The 14,560-nt window shown below is 46.0% G+C and overlaps 1 protein-coding gene across 1 annotated transcript in view; it reads left to right on the top strand.

The window, feature by feature from the left end:
- The window catches only part of FREM1 (FRAS1 related extracellular matrix 1), a 564,068-nt gene that overhangs the window by 168,379 nt on the left and 381,129 nt on the right, over positions 1 to 14,560 (top strand). The window lies entirely within an intron of this gene.

The following is a 14,560-nucleotide window of genomic DNA, read 5'->3' as shown; positions in this document are numbered from 1 at the left end:
AGGGGTCCAGAAACATGTCTGGTGGTGGCAGACTCGGTAGATACGCAGTCAGGACACTGGGAGTTGGTTAGGTTTCAGGGGGCATCTCTGTTGTGCATTTGGCATTAAATCCCACACTAGCTTCATTGAAGTTTAATGTGCTGGGAAGTTTGATACCAAACTTCTCAGTCTTCAGTGTAGCCATCATGGTGCTGTGGAGTTCATAATGACAACCTCCCAGCACCATATACTCTTAATGGCATCACTGCACTTACAGTGCCCAGGAATGGCCCTGGGTACTGTAGGGGCACAGGATTCATGCACCTGTGCCCACACCACTGGCATAGTGCACCCAGCTAGAGGGGTGACGGAGGTATGCCAGGGCAGTGTGTTTGTGGGCATGGCACACAGGGATGTGTGCCATGTCGACTCTCTGTTTAGTTCTGCACCAAGACACTCAGCCTGCAAAGGCAGTGTGTGTGTGTCAGGGTACAGGGCCTCTAAGGGTGGCACAATGAGTGCTGCAGCCCCTAGGGGCTTTCTCTGGTCACAGTGCCCTGGGTACCTAGGGTACCATTTACTAGGGACTGACCTGTGGCCAGAGATGCCAATTGGGTTTGAGCTTCAATGCAGTTTTTAGGTAAGGAACACAGGCCCTGGGTACCTGATTGGCAGGAACCCAGGGCACACTCAGTCAAAGTACATCAGCAGTTTAGTAAAAAATATGGGCATACCATGCATGAAAGATGGCATTTTCTCACACTTGGTTTACCTCAAAAGTGCATTGACATACTCAGAAAAGCTTGTAGGCTCACTACACACACCTGCTATGCTGCTAAGTGGAGGTTTTTTGTTCACCATTGTACTCCAACCCACATAAATCCTCTTGCTCTAAGGTACAATACATTAATTCTCACCTACTACACTTACAAAAGTCGGGGTTAGCCTACTCAATTACGCTATACCTATGGCCACTGCGGTACATATGCAGGACAGGGAACACACTCTCCTCTTCAAAATCACTGTAGTCAAAGTGTTTATGGAGGGCCTCAGATGTGTTAATCCACTAAGGGTCCTTCCATCATCAGTTTGGAATCTCAATATAGTCCTTACCAGTCTTAGAGGGCCCCCTTTCAAGCCACTGCATTCATGCCTTTTGCAGTTTCTTTTTTGGAATGTTGCCTTCCTCCTGGCATCACGTCTTTTCAGTGTATCAGCAAACTACAGGCTCTCACACTGCAGGAACATTTATGACACAGTGGTTCTTAGAACCAATTCTAAATTATTTCCTAAGGTGGTCTCCCCATTCCACCTTGTTCAGACAGTCGAGCTCCCAGTCTTCTTTGCATAACCTGACTTGGTAACCAAAAGAGAGATCCACACACTTAACGTTAAACGTACTCTTACGTACTATATAGATAGGACCAAATCCTTCAGTAAAACACAACTACTATTTGCATCCTTTTCACAATCTTATAAGGGCCATGCCATTTTTAAGGTAGGGATCACCAGATGGATTGTCAAATGTGTCCAAACTTGTTACTCTAAGCTTAAAGAACCCTACATTCCCACCCCAGACCACACTGCACACACACAGGGTGCTACTATGGCTTTACTGCTGAACATACCTGTAGGAAAGTGCCCCTTTTTGTCATGATCACCCACACTTTTTGCCACTGATACTGATGTGTTTCAACTAATGTGCACTGGGACCATGCTAACCAGGACCCAGTGCCAGTGCTCTCTCTCTAAAAACAAGGTAAAATGGTCTAATTGTAACACAATTGGCACACCCTTTAGCACCCCTGTAAGTCAGTAGTAAGGGCATGGGTACTAAAGAGAGTCCCTAAAAGGTGCAGCATGTATTATAACAGCCTAGGAGACTCCCGTACGGGTTGCATGCAGGCTGCCATTACAGGCTGTGTGTCATGATGCAAACCATAAATGAAAACATGATATGGCACACTCACTGTATCCCATGCCAAAGTCACTGAAATATATGTAAATCGCCCCTACAGCAGGCCTTGTAGCTTTAAGGCAGGATGTATTATATTACACGTGAGGCCATATCTCCATAGCAGCTACATCCCTGCGCTGTCTATTTCAATTACTAGATGGCACAAGTGAACCGGGAAGCCATCTGAAGTATATGTACTGGACACTGGTCATGATGGCTTTACTGAAATCTATGGTGTTTGGTATCAAACACCTTGTTTTAATAAATCTGTACTGTTGCAAGTCCTATATTTATTATGACTTGCACCCAGAGGGCACCTTAGAGGTGCCCCCTGAAAAACCTACCTGGATCTAGTGTGCTGGCTGACTGGTATTGACCAGCCTGCCACCACAGACAGGTTTCTGACTCCCTGCAGGTGAGAGTTGCGCTCACTGGGGCCAGAAGCAATGTCTGCTCCGGAGGAAGGAGTTCACATCTTCTCTAGTGGAATGGCTAGCGATTTAGCATATCAATGCCAGGGCTTCAAAGCCCTGCCACCTTTAATATGAAACCTCAGCTTCCCCCAGATCTGAGAGATACCACCACCTACCCTGAGGCCAAGTTGGCACCAGGACTGGCTTGAAATTAGCTATGCAGTAGGCGTGTTGCACCACAAGGCTAGGCCAGCCCTAAAGTGAATTGCCTAATGTGCTCCATGAAAGAAAGTTCCCAACATCTTTTTGTGGTGGAATTAGGAACTCAGGGACAGGTTTATGCCCACTTCCCACAGGAAGTAGTCATATGGGGGTGTAGTGACCCCAGGGGTAAGTAGCCCATTGGCTACTACGCTTCACTCCCCTTAACACCCTTAAATTTAGTATTTAGGTGGCCCTTAATACCAGGAACTCAGATTCATCTGTCTTAAGAAGAAGAAGGACAAAGAAGAGCTGAAGATGTGAAATATGTGGACCTGCATCTACCTTGGCGCAAAACCCTGTCTAACTGCTGCTTTCCCAACCATCACAGATACTGGGTCATCCAGAAGCAGAACAGCCTCCCAAAACCCTTGGATGTCTTCCAAGCACTTCTTTGACCCAGCAACGTCACCCTTGGAGTAAAGGAGCGACTCCCACTCACCAGCAGGCATTGACTGCAGCTTCCTGAAGTAGCAGCATCACAGCAAGAGGGCTTCAATCTCCAGAGAATCAGTCTCCCAGCCAAGTTTGGAGATGCCAGGACCCCTAGGAGCCACCCTGCACCAATACTTGCAGTTCGGGAGTCAGTTGCAAGCACTAAGGTTTGTTTAATTTCTGTCGGAACACAACTGCCTCCAATACGTACCTGAACATTGAGGGACTCCAAGAGAGGTCAGCTCCACATCGAGTGTGGCCCTGTTGTGTTTCTAGTCCCTCTTCTGCAGGTACACAAGAACCGTGAGAGCCTTTAACTCACCAACCCACCCGACAAAACACCTCTGCACCCAAGCTCTCCAGCCCAGCATGTTGTCTCTGTGGCCCTGAGATCCTCAAGAGCTGAGCCTACCCTTGGGTTCTGCAGGACTGGTCCCCGAGTTCCAACTTGCAGCCTTTTTCTTACAGGTACTTTTCCCATTGACTTTAATGGGTAGCGTTCAAGGCTACTTCTATATAATTCACATCTGCACCCGGACACCCGAGGGCAGGTAAACTTAAACTCTTGTTGCTTTCTTGGACCTTGGCCCCTCCTTGTCTTAAGTCCAGAAGAACAGTTCTGTAAGACGTCTGTAAGTGTGCCTATGCAGTGTATATTTATCTCATAGGATAACATGACAGCTTTTGAGGCTCATTCCTCAAATCTGACAATTTTTATTTTCTCCTGTATTTACTTTAAAATGTTATAACGTATAAAGTACTTATCTGATTCCGATAATCTTGGTGTCTAAAATTATATAAAAAAGTATTTTTCTAAATTGGTCTTGAGTGTGTGTCTCATTTATTGACTCTGTGTGTACAACAAAGGCTTAACACTACCCTCTGATAAGCCCAAACTGCTTCCCCACACTATCACCAAAGAGAGCATTTGGGCTTATTAATTTAAGCCCTGCAAGCCAATAAGGGTCTTCTGTACTTTCTACATAGTGTACCTGATTTTGGTAAACTACATAGAAAGCCAGCTTCCTAAAAAACTCATAGCGGATATTTGCAAAATTGCCACATGCTGCACTCCACACACATTTACAAAACATTGCTGTACGAACATCCTTACAAGACAGCACCCCTGACTTGGTCTAACTGTCCTCCAGCCTGGATCCAGTCCTCTGCACCATCCACTGGCTAACCACTACTTAGGGGAGTACTGCTTTACAGTTGATGAACAGCATGTGTATCTACAGCCACACATGAAATGAATGGATTATTTTACTTACCGTCCTCATCCCTGGAAGTCAGTGTTTCTTACACATTTCCTTCACTTTAATAGTATTCTGTTTCAACACGCATGGATGCTATTCTTTTCCTATTCACTACTCAATTCCTCCTCTTAACCCCGTTGGGTGAAAAACAATTCAATAATGGAGTCTGGGCTCCTGCGCATCCATGGCCAGAGAAGTCAATGAAACCTTGTGACTTGAAAGAATTCCCTAAAGAAAAACAACTTGCAAATGTCTGTAATATTTGTAAGTCAACCCTACAGCTGGCCTTAAATACCTAAGGCAGGGTGCATTATATTACATGTGTGGACATATCAGCATGAGCAGATATGACCCTGTGCTGGCCAGTTCAATTTCTGCCAGTACAAGTGAACAGGGGAGCCATTTAAAATACAGGTGCTGGACACTGGTCAAAACAGAAATCCCCAGCTACATGATGGCTTCACTAAAACTAGAGATGTTTGATATCAAACATATATCAATAAGCCCACACAGATTCCACTGTTGGATTTATTAATACATGCACCCATAGGAAACCTACCAACTACTGGTGTGCTGAATGACTGGTTTAAGCCAGCCTGCCACCAGTGACAAGTTTCTGACCCACAAGAGTGAGGGCCTTTGCTCTCAGAGGCCAGAAACAAAAACTTGCTCGGACAGTGGTTTTTTACACCCCATCCTACAGAATGACTTGCAGATTAGCATTCCAAGGCTTTGGTATGCAAATCTGGCTTCTCTCACAGGAGAGGGGAAGTCGACCCCCTTTGTCCAGAGCCCTCTGGCACCTGGACAGGTGGGAAAATTAGCTAGTCAGATAGATGTGTCCGCCCTCAGGCTAGTATAACCCATAAGGTGGGCTACCTGATGTGAATGTGACTTTTCAGAGTTAGCTATTTTGGTGATGGCAAACTTAGGAACTCTGTGACAGGGATATGCTGACTTCCCACAGGAAGTGGTCTTAAAGGTTGCGTAGTGACCCCAGGGGTAGATATTCTATTGGCTACTACCATACCGTTCCCTAATGCCTGTAAATTCAGCATTTAGGGGAGTTCCGGGCACCTGAATGGCAGAGCCTGGTGTCCTATGAAGAATAAGGACACGGCAGAGCTGCAAAAGCAGAAAACTGAAGAAGAGCAACTGACTTGGCACCAGCCCTGCTGGCATGTCTGCTGTTGCCCCTCAAACCTCACCAAAAACGTCTCATCTTGCAGTTTTTGTTCCTCCAAAGCCTGAGAGGATGGCCTGCCTTCAATAAAGACTCAGGAACTCCTGTGGACCAGCAGAACTGCTCCCCTACATCCTGCAGGCACCCCAAGAAGAACTATGAGGACTCCAGATCTGCCAAAATCTGAAGCCGCCAAGCACCACTACAACGAGCCCCCCAGCCCGAGTCTAAGTGGACCAATGGTGTCTGCGTGGTCCCCCAACCCCTCAGGAGACAAATCCCACTTAGGGAACTTCCCATCGTCATCTGCAGCCTCAGGTTGCAGGTCCCCTCAACTGCGAAAGCTTCTGGACAAAGAAGCCCCACACCTCAAACACCCTCTGCACCCAGCCACCCAAGCCCAAGGAGGTGAGGAAATATAAATTTTATGGTCAAGATGTGTTCCCTAGCGTGTACCCCACCGTCTCCATGTACGAGTTAAAGTGCATGTAACTTCCCTCCTGTACCAGCTATGAAGACGCAAATACATTTGCGTCCAACGTTAACATGTCCTCTTTCAGACCCACCTTGAATGGGTTGAATGGTCCGTTCCTAAGTATGCTATGCCAACGTCTTTTTGTAGTGTACTTCTCCGTTTTTCAGCTCTAGCTGAGTAGGCCCTGAATTTCTGCCACCGAGCCTCTTTCTTGGCTCCTGACTCCAAGGGCCTCTGCCCAGGCTGTCTCTGTACTCGTGAACTCTGACTTACTTTCAGCGCGACCCCTCGCGCTCAGCTCAGCCTGCTGCCTGCCAAGATTGACTATAGCCTTCGAGTTATCTGTTCCGCTCCTCGAAAATACATTCCTGCCTACTAGCTTCAGTAAACATCCTCCCAGCTGCAGAGCCAGAGGGCCGACCTGTCTCAGTGCAAGTAATTCATAGCTCCTGTTGCCATGCTCCCATGGAAGGCCCATGCCCCCACGCTTCTCATACTGACACTCAGGCGCTTATACACGCACTCACAGCAAGTATAGAATAGCTTCTGCCCTAGAGACCTTTCCGCCCAGATAGCTTAGTTCCTAAACATCAGATATCCGATATGATAGAAGCACAAGTTGATCTGACATGCCAGACTTCTGTCTCTTTCCGTCAGTGTAAATGTCAAGTCCCCTGCACCCCTCCAATCACACGTCATGCAGCTGCGCGCGCATCCAAGTTTCCGATTTCTGTTGACATTGCCACATTTCTGCCTAGTGCCACCCACTCGCGACACCTATCAGTGACGTTTCCAGCACACACCTCTAGTTCACGCCTCTTGACTACGCACTAGTACCACGTGTATACTGTTATCTTGTCTTCTCTCAGCTGTTACGCCTCCTGCACTGTTGTTTATGGCATGAATTAAGTATATAAGCTATGTACTGTTAATAAAAATGTAGCGCTCTATCCCTTCTGACACCCCTGTGGTGGTCAGAATCCGATATCTTGGTCATGACCATTCCTTTTTAAGGAATAAAACCCCTAAGAAACTCTAACACCACGGACTCTGTCTTTTTTCTTCCGATCTGAGTTATTATTGATTAAGTACTTACCTGCATAGAAATTAAGAGAGTAAATTAATTATTTACATCATTTTGGCGCCCGAATAGGGACCCCTCCCCCACCTCACGCGCCGGTTGGCGCATTGCAAGCTCTGTCCCCTGCCATCAGTTAGATGGACCATACGCGTACCGGCAGGATTTCCTGCATCTCCCTCTGACCCACGGTGGTGACGAAGACTGCGATCAGTGCCCAGACGAGGCGGTGAGGAGTGCGGAGGATCCCGACCAGAGCCTAGCCGAAAGAAACAAGGTCCGAGGTGTCAAGAGGCCCACCAGGTTTCCGAGGTTTTCCGAAGTTTTCCGAAGTTTTCCGAAGTGTCGAGTCGAGTCCAGTCGAGTTTTCCGAGGCCTTCTGTTCCGTGCTTCCCGGTGAGTACCATTGCTGGGACGTATCTAGACGGGTTTGGGTACACAAGTCCGGTCTGCACTGTTTTAGGCAGTGTATCTGTACTGTTTAGCAGTATATCTAGTCTGAATTTCTGCACTGTTACACCAGTGTATCTGTACTGTTTAGCAGTACATCCGGTATAGGTGGTAGTCATCTATGTCTCAAATGTCTTTTCATGTGATTAATGTTGTGGTATGAATGTGACCGTTTTTATGTGCATTATTGTGTTTTCTTGTATAACTAGTTATATTCAGAATTAAGTATCAAGGATCGAGCATTTAGTATCAAGTAGACAAAATGCCGTTTTTCAACAAATTAAAGCAGATAGGAACTAGGAAAGGGATACTAGAGGAAGAAATTCCTATCCCCCCTAGGGACACTCCAGGTAACTTTATGTACCATAAACATGGCATAGACGCCATATTGTATCTAGACTTATGGACTGATTACACTAAACACCTAGACGAAAGACACCGATGGCCCGTTAACGGAACATGGGATGCCGAGTGCATCATGAAGGTAGAGGAAGCACTATGGAAAAAGAAAGCCAGACAATCTCAGAAAGACGCCATAGAATTTTGGCGTAAGGAATCACATAAACGTGCTGAAAGAGCACTCCGTAGAGAAGACAGACTTAAAGAATCAGAGAAAGCACAGGAAAATGAACTAGTTACCGAGGGGATCCGAGTAAAAGGTGAACAGATAGACCGCGCACGACATAATCTTGTGAATAGTATGTATCTTGTGGCCGAGGGTACACCTGAGGCCCTATCAGAAATACCGAAAAACTTACCGTCACCATTAGTTCCAACTAAAGTAATGCATAAGACTACTAAAGACATATTCCTAAATTCATATTTAGAGGATGCAGTACCAGCTTACACCAATCTGCCTGTTCGTGCCCTGCCTGCTGACAGGGACAGGGATGGCACTCCGCCCCCAGATCATGCTCCGCCAGTACCGCGACAGACCTCCCCCGTTCCGCCAGCCCCGCCACTTCCTGCACTCAAAACAGACCTACCGAAACCACGTCTACCAGATCCTACTAAAAGACAAATTCAATTACAGACTCCACACAGAGAGGATGCCCAAGCTTCCGCTTCAGGAGGTGCGACCGCGGGTCTTCGGACCCCGCCCTTAACGCACAGATTATCACTAGGGGACATGCGGAGTCCCACCATGTACAAATCACCCCGTCTTGATATACTAAAAGGACAACTTACAGTTTGCAGATATGATCCAGTACCCGGAAAAGAGGATAGAATGATGATGGCATCATTGCGGTTACGAGCCGCTACTGATTTTCTGTTAATGTTTCCAGGAATGAAAGAGCACCTAGACAGAATCTACCGGTTTATACAGACTGGAAAAGATCCCGAAAGCATTAAAGACGCCTTGGAGCATCAGAAAGTTGACACTCAAGCATATATATTACGTTTTTTCATAAATTGCCTAATAAGAGAACGAGACAGGCCTGAGACAGATCAGGATGAAATAGAGGCTCTCCACAAGTGGGGTAAAAATATATCGGAAGGAAAACATGATAGACAGAATTGCATAGCTAGCATGTACAAGAAAATAAGAAAGACAGTAATAGAGATACACGAAAAAGAGAAAGACAAAGCTCCCTCCGAGGAGGAAGAAGAATCTGAAGAACCAGAAAAGACTACAGATACTATAGCGTATGTAGGTAAGGGAACTTACCTTAGGAAGGGCATCCGTCCTGAAAACAAGAGAGTTTTTCTTTCTGCTTTAACAAATCCGAATTCGTCTGAACATCAGTTCCAGGAAACTGATAAAAGGCTTCGAGACCGAATGGGGTACCATGTACTCAATTCTATGGATGAACAAGAACTAGCCCGGTCGGCCGTATTATGGGCCGAAAATCCAGACATGTATAATGATGATACATTAGCGCAGACATTCCTGAACCTCTCCCCAGACGAACAGAAATTAGCAGGTGTATATATGATTCAGCACCTCCTCATCAAGTACAGAAACCATCATTCCGACCCAGGTCCCTTACACGAAACACTAGAAGCACTACTTATGGACAGATGGAGAGGTTTCAGTACCAAGTTAATACAAATAATTCTAGAACAACGCAATAAATATAACACCTTCATAGGCTCTGAATATGTTCCCGCCCCGCCTCCAGAAAGGAAAACCTACCACATGCAATGCGGGGGTGGCATTGAAAGTCAGAACCCCTTACGAGAAGTACACCCTGTTATGGGTACAGATAATGTCTTGAAACGTGTATATGTACACACGCCATTGACCAAGCTAGAACTGTTAGAAATGAAGAAACTAGTCCCGTGTCATGATAAAGACCCTGCAGGTTTTCACAGAGAGCTTAAAGACATGTTACTAATGGGGGATTACACGTATGATGATATCATGAAAATGTTGAAAGTATTATTGCCCACGGGTATCTTCGAGAAACTGAAGGAAAAGGAATGGGAGGTGGGGGACACAAAGATTGCATGGGCAGAAATAGAAGACGAAGAAAGAAAACGGGTCCCAGGGGTAGGCCTTGGGGATAAGACTAAAGCATTACCCGGTTTGATAGTACAGGTCTTGCCAAGATTATTGACAACTAGAAAGGAAGATTGGGACGCGATCTCGTCCTGTAAACAGAAACATGATGAAGATACTAGTGACTTCTATTCAAGATTCGAGAAATGTTTTATTATTAACAGTGGCCTCAAACCAAGTAGCGAGTCATATCCGCATCTTTTTGTATCTAAATTAGTCGAGAACTCTCTACCATTAGTTAAAAACCGAGTGTATAAAGTTGAAAGTACTTGGCAGGCAAATACGCCATCCCAGATGTTACAAATGTTACAATATCACCAGAACAGAATTAGAGAAGAACAAGATCAGGAACAGAAACGTATGAAAGACACGAAGATGAAAATGTTAGTAGCACAGACGGTCCCAACCGACGGTCAGAGAAAAGGTGGGGCCCAGACAAGTCACCCTACAGCTCCCGTTAAAGGGACATGTAATTACTGCAAGCAGCCAGGTCACTACGTACATGAATGTCCAGTCCTAAAACATAACATAGCAACAGGCAAAACAAAAGAAAGACCGCATCCGCCTAGACAAGACCATAACCAACATCAGTCTCCACAGAATACACAAAATACCCAGCCTATGCATGCTTCTTCGCCTCCAGCACAGACAGTAGCGGTACCACAGCCACAGCCCATTGCCGCGTCTCAGCAAGTTTCACAGCAGATGTACCAGTATGCCCAGTCTGCATATCCAGATTATCCCCGATATACATGAAACAGCCTAGAGAGGGAAGGTGGCTTGCCTCTTATTGAGATTCCTGTAGATCAAGAAGGTCCTTATGTACACAGTCACGTATTGGGAAAAGACAGAAAGTTTTTAATTGACACAGGGGCAAGTCGCACTACGATCAGCCATGATGAAGTCCCAGGGGCACCCCTCTCAGGCTCACAGAATGTTTCCCTGGGTTTTTCAGGACAGCCTATTGTAAATGAGGTATCAGAACCAGTCCCCCTGGCTGTGGGCCCATTATCACGTGTTACAGACTTGTTACTTACAAAATCATGTCCGGAAAATCTGTTAGGAATTAAAACATTGAAGGCTCTAGGAGCTATAATATGCTGTTCCCCGGAGGGAGTTAGACTCTTTCTACGGGATTTCAAGGGTCATTATGTTTTGCGAGAATTCGATGTCAGATTGAAAAATGTACCAGATTACTTGTGGGCAAAAGGCCCAACTGATGTAGGTTGCATGCATATTACTCCATACCGTGTTACACTCAAGACAGGTGTTGTTCTACCACGAATCAGACAATACAAGTTACCACCCGATGCTGTAGTGGCTTTACTGAAAATCATTGAAGAGCTCATAGCCCAAGGAGTGGTCGTAGAGACCGACTCTAATGTCTGTAATTCACCCATTATTCCGATTCTTAAACGTACTGATCCCAATGCACCGCCAGTATATCGGCTGGTGATTGATCTTCGAGAACTGAACAAATGCATTATACCACAGTTCCCTGTGGTCCCCGATATCTCATCCCTATTGACTGCCATTGATTCAGAAGCAACGTTCTTTACTGTAATTGACCTCAAGAACGCCTTCTTCAGTGTGCCCATTGATCCAGAGAGCCAATATCTCTTCGGATTCAGTTTAAATGGACGAAGTTTCAAATTTTCACGCGCACCTCAAGGATTCACAGAAAGCCCCAGCATCTATAGTCAAGCACTGAAAAGACAACTAGATTGCATTCAAATGCCAGTTAACACCGCTTTACTACAATACGTCGATGATCTGCTGATCACCGCACGAAGTGAGCCCGAATGCGAACATGCATCACTGACAGTTTTACATTTCCTGGCAGACAAGGGACACAAGGTGTCCCCTTCAAAGTTACAATTCTGTGTTCAGCAAGTTGTGTACTTGGGTCACTTGCTGTCCAAAGTGGGGAGACAGCTCACTCCCGATCGCATTCAGTTAATTGTAAATATGCCACAACCCCAGACACAAAAAGAAGTGCGGGCCTTCATAGGCCTCACCTCGTACTGCAGACAATGGATTCCTCAATATGCATTTCTAGCTAAACCACTCATCCAGTTAACGACACAGGAGGCAGCGACTTCGACTGCCCTCCCTTGGACTCAGGAACACACACAAGCTTTTGAAGAATTAAAGAAAGCCTTATGCCAAGCACCAGTTTTAGCGACACCATGTTACAGCAAACCGTTTACACTTTTTGTTACAGAACGTGATGGTACAGCGTTGTCTGTCCTCACCCAAGATCAAGCAGGTTCACATAAGCCTTGCGCTTATTTTTCAAGTACATTGGATTCAGTAGCTCAGGCACTCCCTGCATGCTTAAAGTCAGTAGCAGCAACAGCGTTAGCAATAAGACAAAGTGATTCAATTGTTTTAGGTCATCAGTTAACAGTTCAAGTACCACACTCTGTAGAGGTTTTGTTAAACAGAACCCAGACTCAGCACTTGACTATAGCACGACTGACAGGTTATGAATTAACGCTATTCCAGCCACACATAGAAATCAGACGCTGCAGCATCCTGAACCCAGCAACACTGTTACCTACCGTTATGACAGACCCAGCCCCGCATGATTGCATAGAGATCATTAATGCAGTAACAAAGCCCCGACGAGACTTAACAGATGTACCACTGACAAATCCAGACCTGACACTTTATGTGGACGGTTCATGCATGAGAACAAGTACAGGAGAATTAGTGGCCGCATATGCAGTGACCACTGAAACCGAAGTTAAAGAAACACATCGTATTGACACACTGTCTGCTCAAGCAGCAGAGCTTATTGCTCTGACCCGAGCTTGTATTCTAGCCAAGAACAGAAATGTTAACATATACACTGATTCCCGCTATGCTTTCGGAGTCGTACACGACTTCGGCATACTATGGCAAGAACGAGGTTTCCTGACCTCTCACGGTGCCAAGATACAACACGGTCCCCTCATTCAAGCCCTGCTAGAAGCAATACATTTGCCCTCGGGCATATCAGTCATGAAGTGTAAAGCACATACTAAAGCTACAGATTCTGTTTCCCAGGGTAACGACCTGGCAGACCAGACAGCAAAACATACAGCACTGACTCACACTCAGACAACTGATATGACAAAGACAGTAGTACCGACAAAGTGTATGGCAGTCAAGGATCCCGCTCTAGATGTAATTGACATTCAGGCACATGCTACCCCAGATGAAATAAAGAAATGGATTGAACTAGGAGGGATCCAGACAGATCAAGGTTGGATGACGAAGGGAAAATCTACATGGTTTCTCCCTGACTCTATGGTTCAAGTCATGATAAATACAGCACATAGTCCAGCACATCTAGGAGAGAAAGCGATGTTAGACAGTTTACAAAATCTCTGGAGCAATAAACACTTACGAGCAGCCGCAAAACAGAAAGTGCGTACTTGCATGATCTGTTGTCAGTTCAATCCAGGAAAAAGCGTCCCTGTAGAGCAAGGTGGATTTCATCCTCCCGATCACCCTTTTGAAGTCCTCCAGATGGATTATATCCAGATGGACCGATGTCGAGGATTCAAGTATGTCCTTGTAGTTGTTTGTGCTCTGTCCCGCTGGACCGAAGCATACCCAGTTCCAGACTATACTGCTCCGACCACTGCCCGGCAGTTGGTTCGTGAATTCTTCCCACGATACGGTTTGCCTCGTGTCGTATACTCAGATAATGGACAACCCTTCTCGTCCGAGTTAATGAAGCAGGTTTCTTTACTGTTAGGTTACCAGTGGAAATTCCATTGTGTCAGACATCCTGAAGCCGCAGGCCTTGTAGAAAGGCATAACCAGACACTAAAAATCCGCCTTGCAAAGATATGTCAGGAGAAAGGGGTCGACTGGATAGTCGCCCTGCCTGTGGCACTATTCTACATGAGGATGGTCGCCCACTCAAGATCAGGGCTATCCCCGTACGAAGTGGTTTTTGGCAGACCACCGAATATGTGGGGGACGCCCATTCCGAAAAAAATCACTGATGTTGATTGTAATATGTTGACAGATTACCTTGCCTCCTTGATGTCTGCACTCCAATCATGTCGTTCACAGGTTGCCGCAGCCTTCCCTGACAACACTGATGTAAAGCCGCACGAGGTCCGTCCTGGGGACCTGGTATTGGTCCGAAATTTCGACAGGAAGAGTCCGCTGGAGCCCCGCTGGAAATCTCCGAAGACCGTCCTTCTCACCACGAGGACCGCCGTGAAGATTGAGGGGAGAAAGGGGTGGGTCCACACGAGTCATGTGAAAAAATTTTGTGGACTGAAACCTGATCGAGACTCGTCCACCCCCACCAAAGACTGTGTTGAGCTAAAGGACTTTACAGTATCCGAACGAGAAAAAACTCCCCAAGAAGAATATAGGTCGAAACTCCGATCTAGCAAGTCAGACAGTTTAATTGTTTAAGTCCTCCCCTAGGTGAATCGGTTAAATAGTTTCTGACATGTATCCCCTAGATCGAGATAGAGAGAGACAAGTTAAAAAAGGTGCATATTGTAAATCACTCCGTAGTCACTGTATAGTGACCCTATTAATCATGTTTATTCTA

Source organism: Lissotriton vulgaris, chromosome 3_1 (assembly GCF_964263255.1).
Source record: "Lissotriton vulgaris chromosome 3_1, aLisVul1.2, whole genome shotgun sequence".
In the NCBI taxonomy this organism is placed as follows: Eukaryota; Metazoa; Chordata; class Amphibia; order Caudata; family Salamandridae; genus Lissotriton; species Lissotriton vulgaris.
Note: the sequence above shows the minus strand (reverse complement) of the source record. Positions and strands in the feature narration are given on the sequence as shown.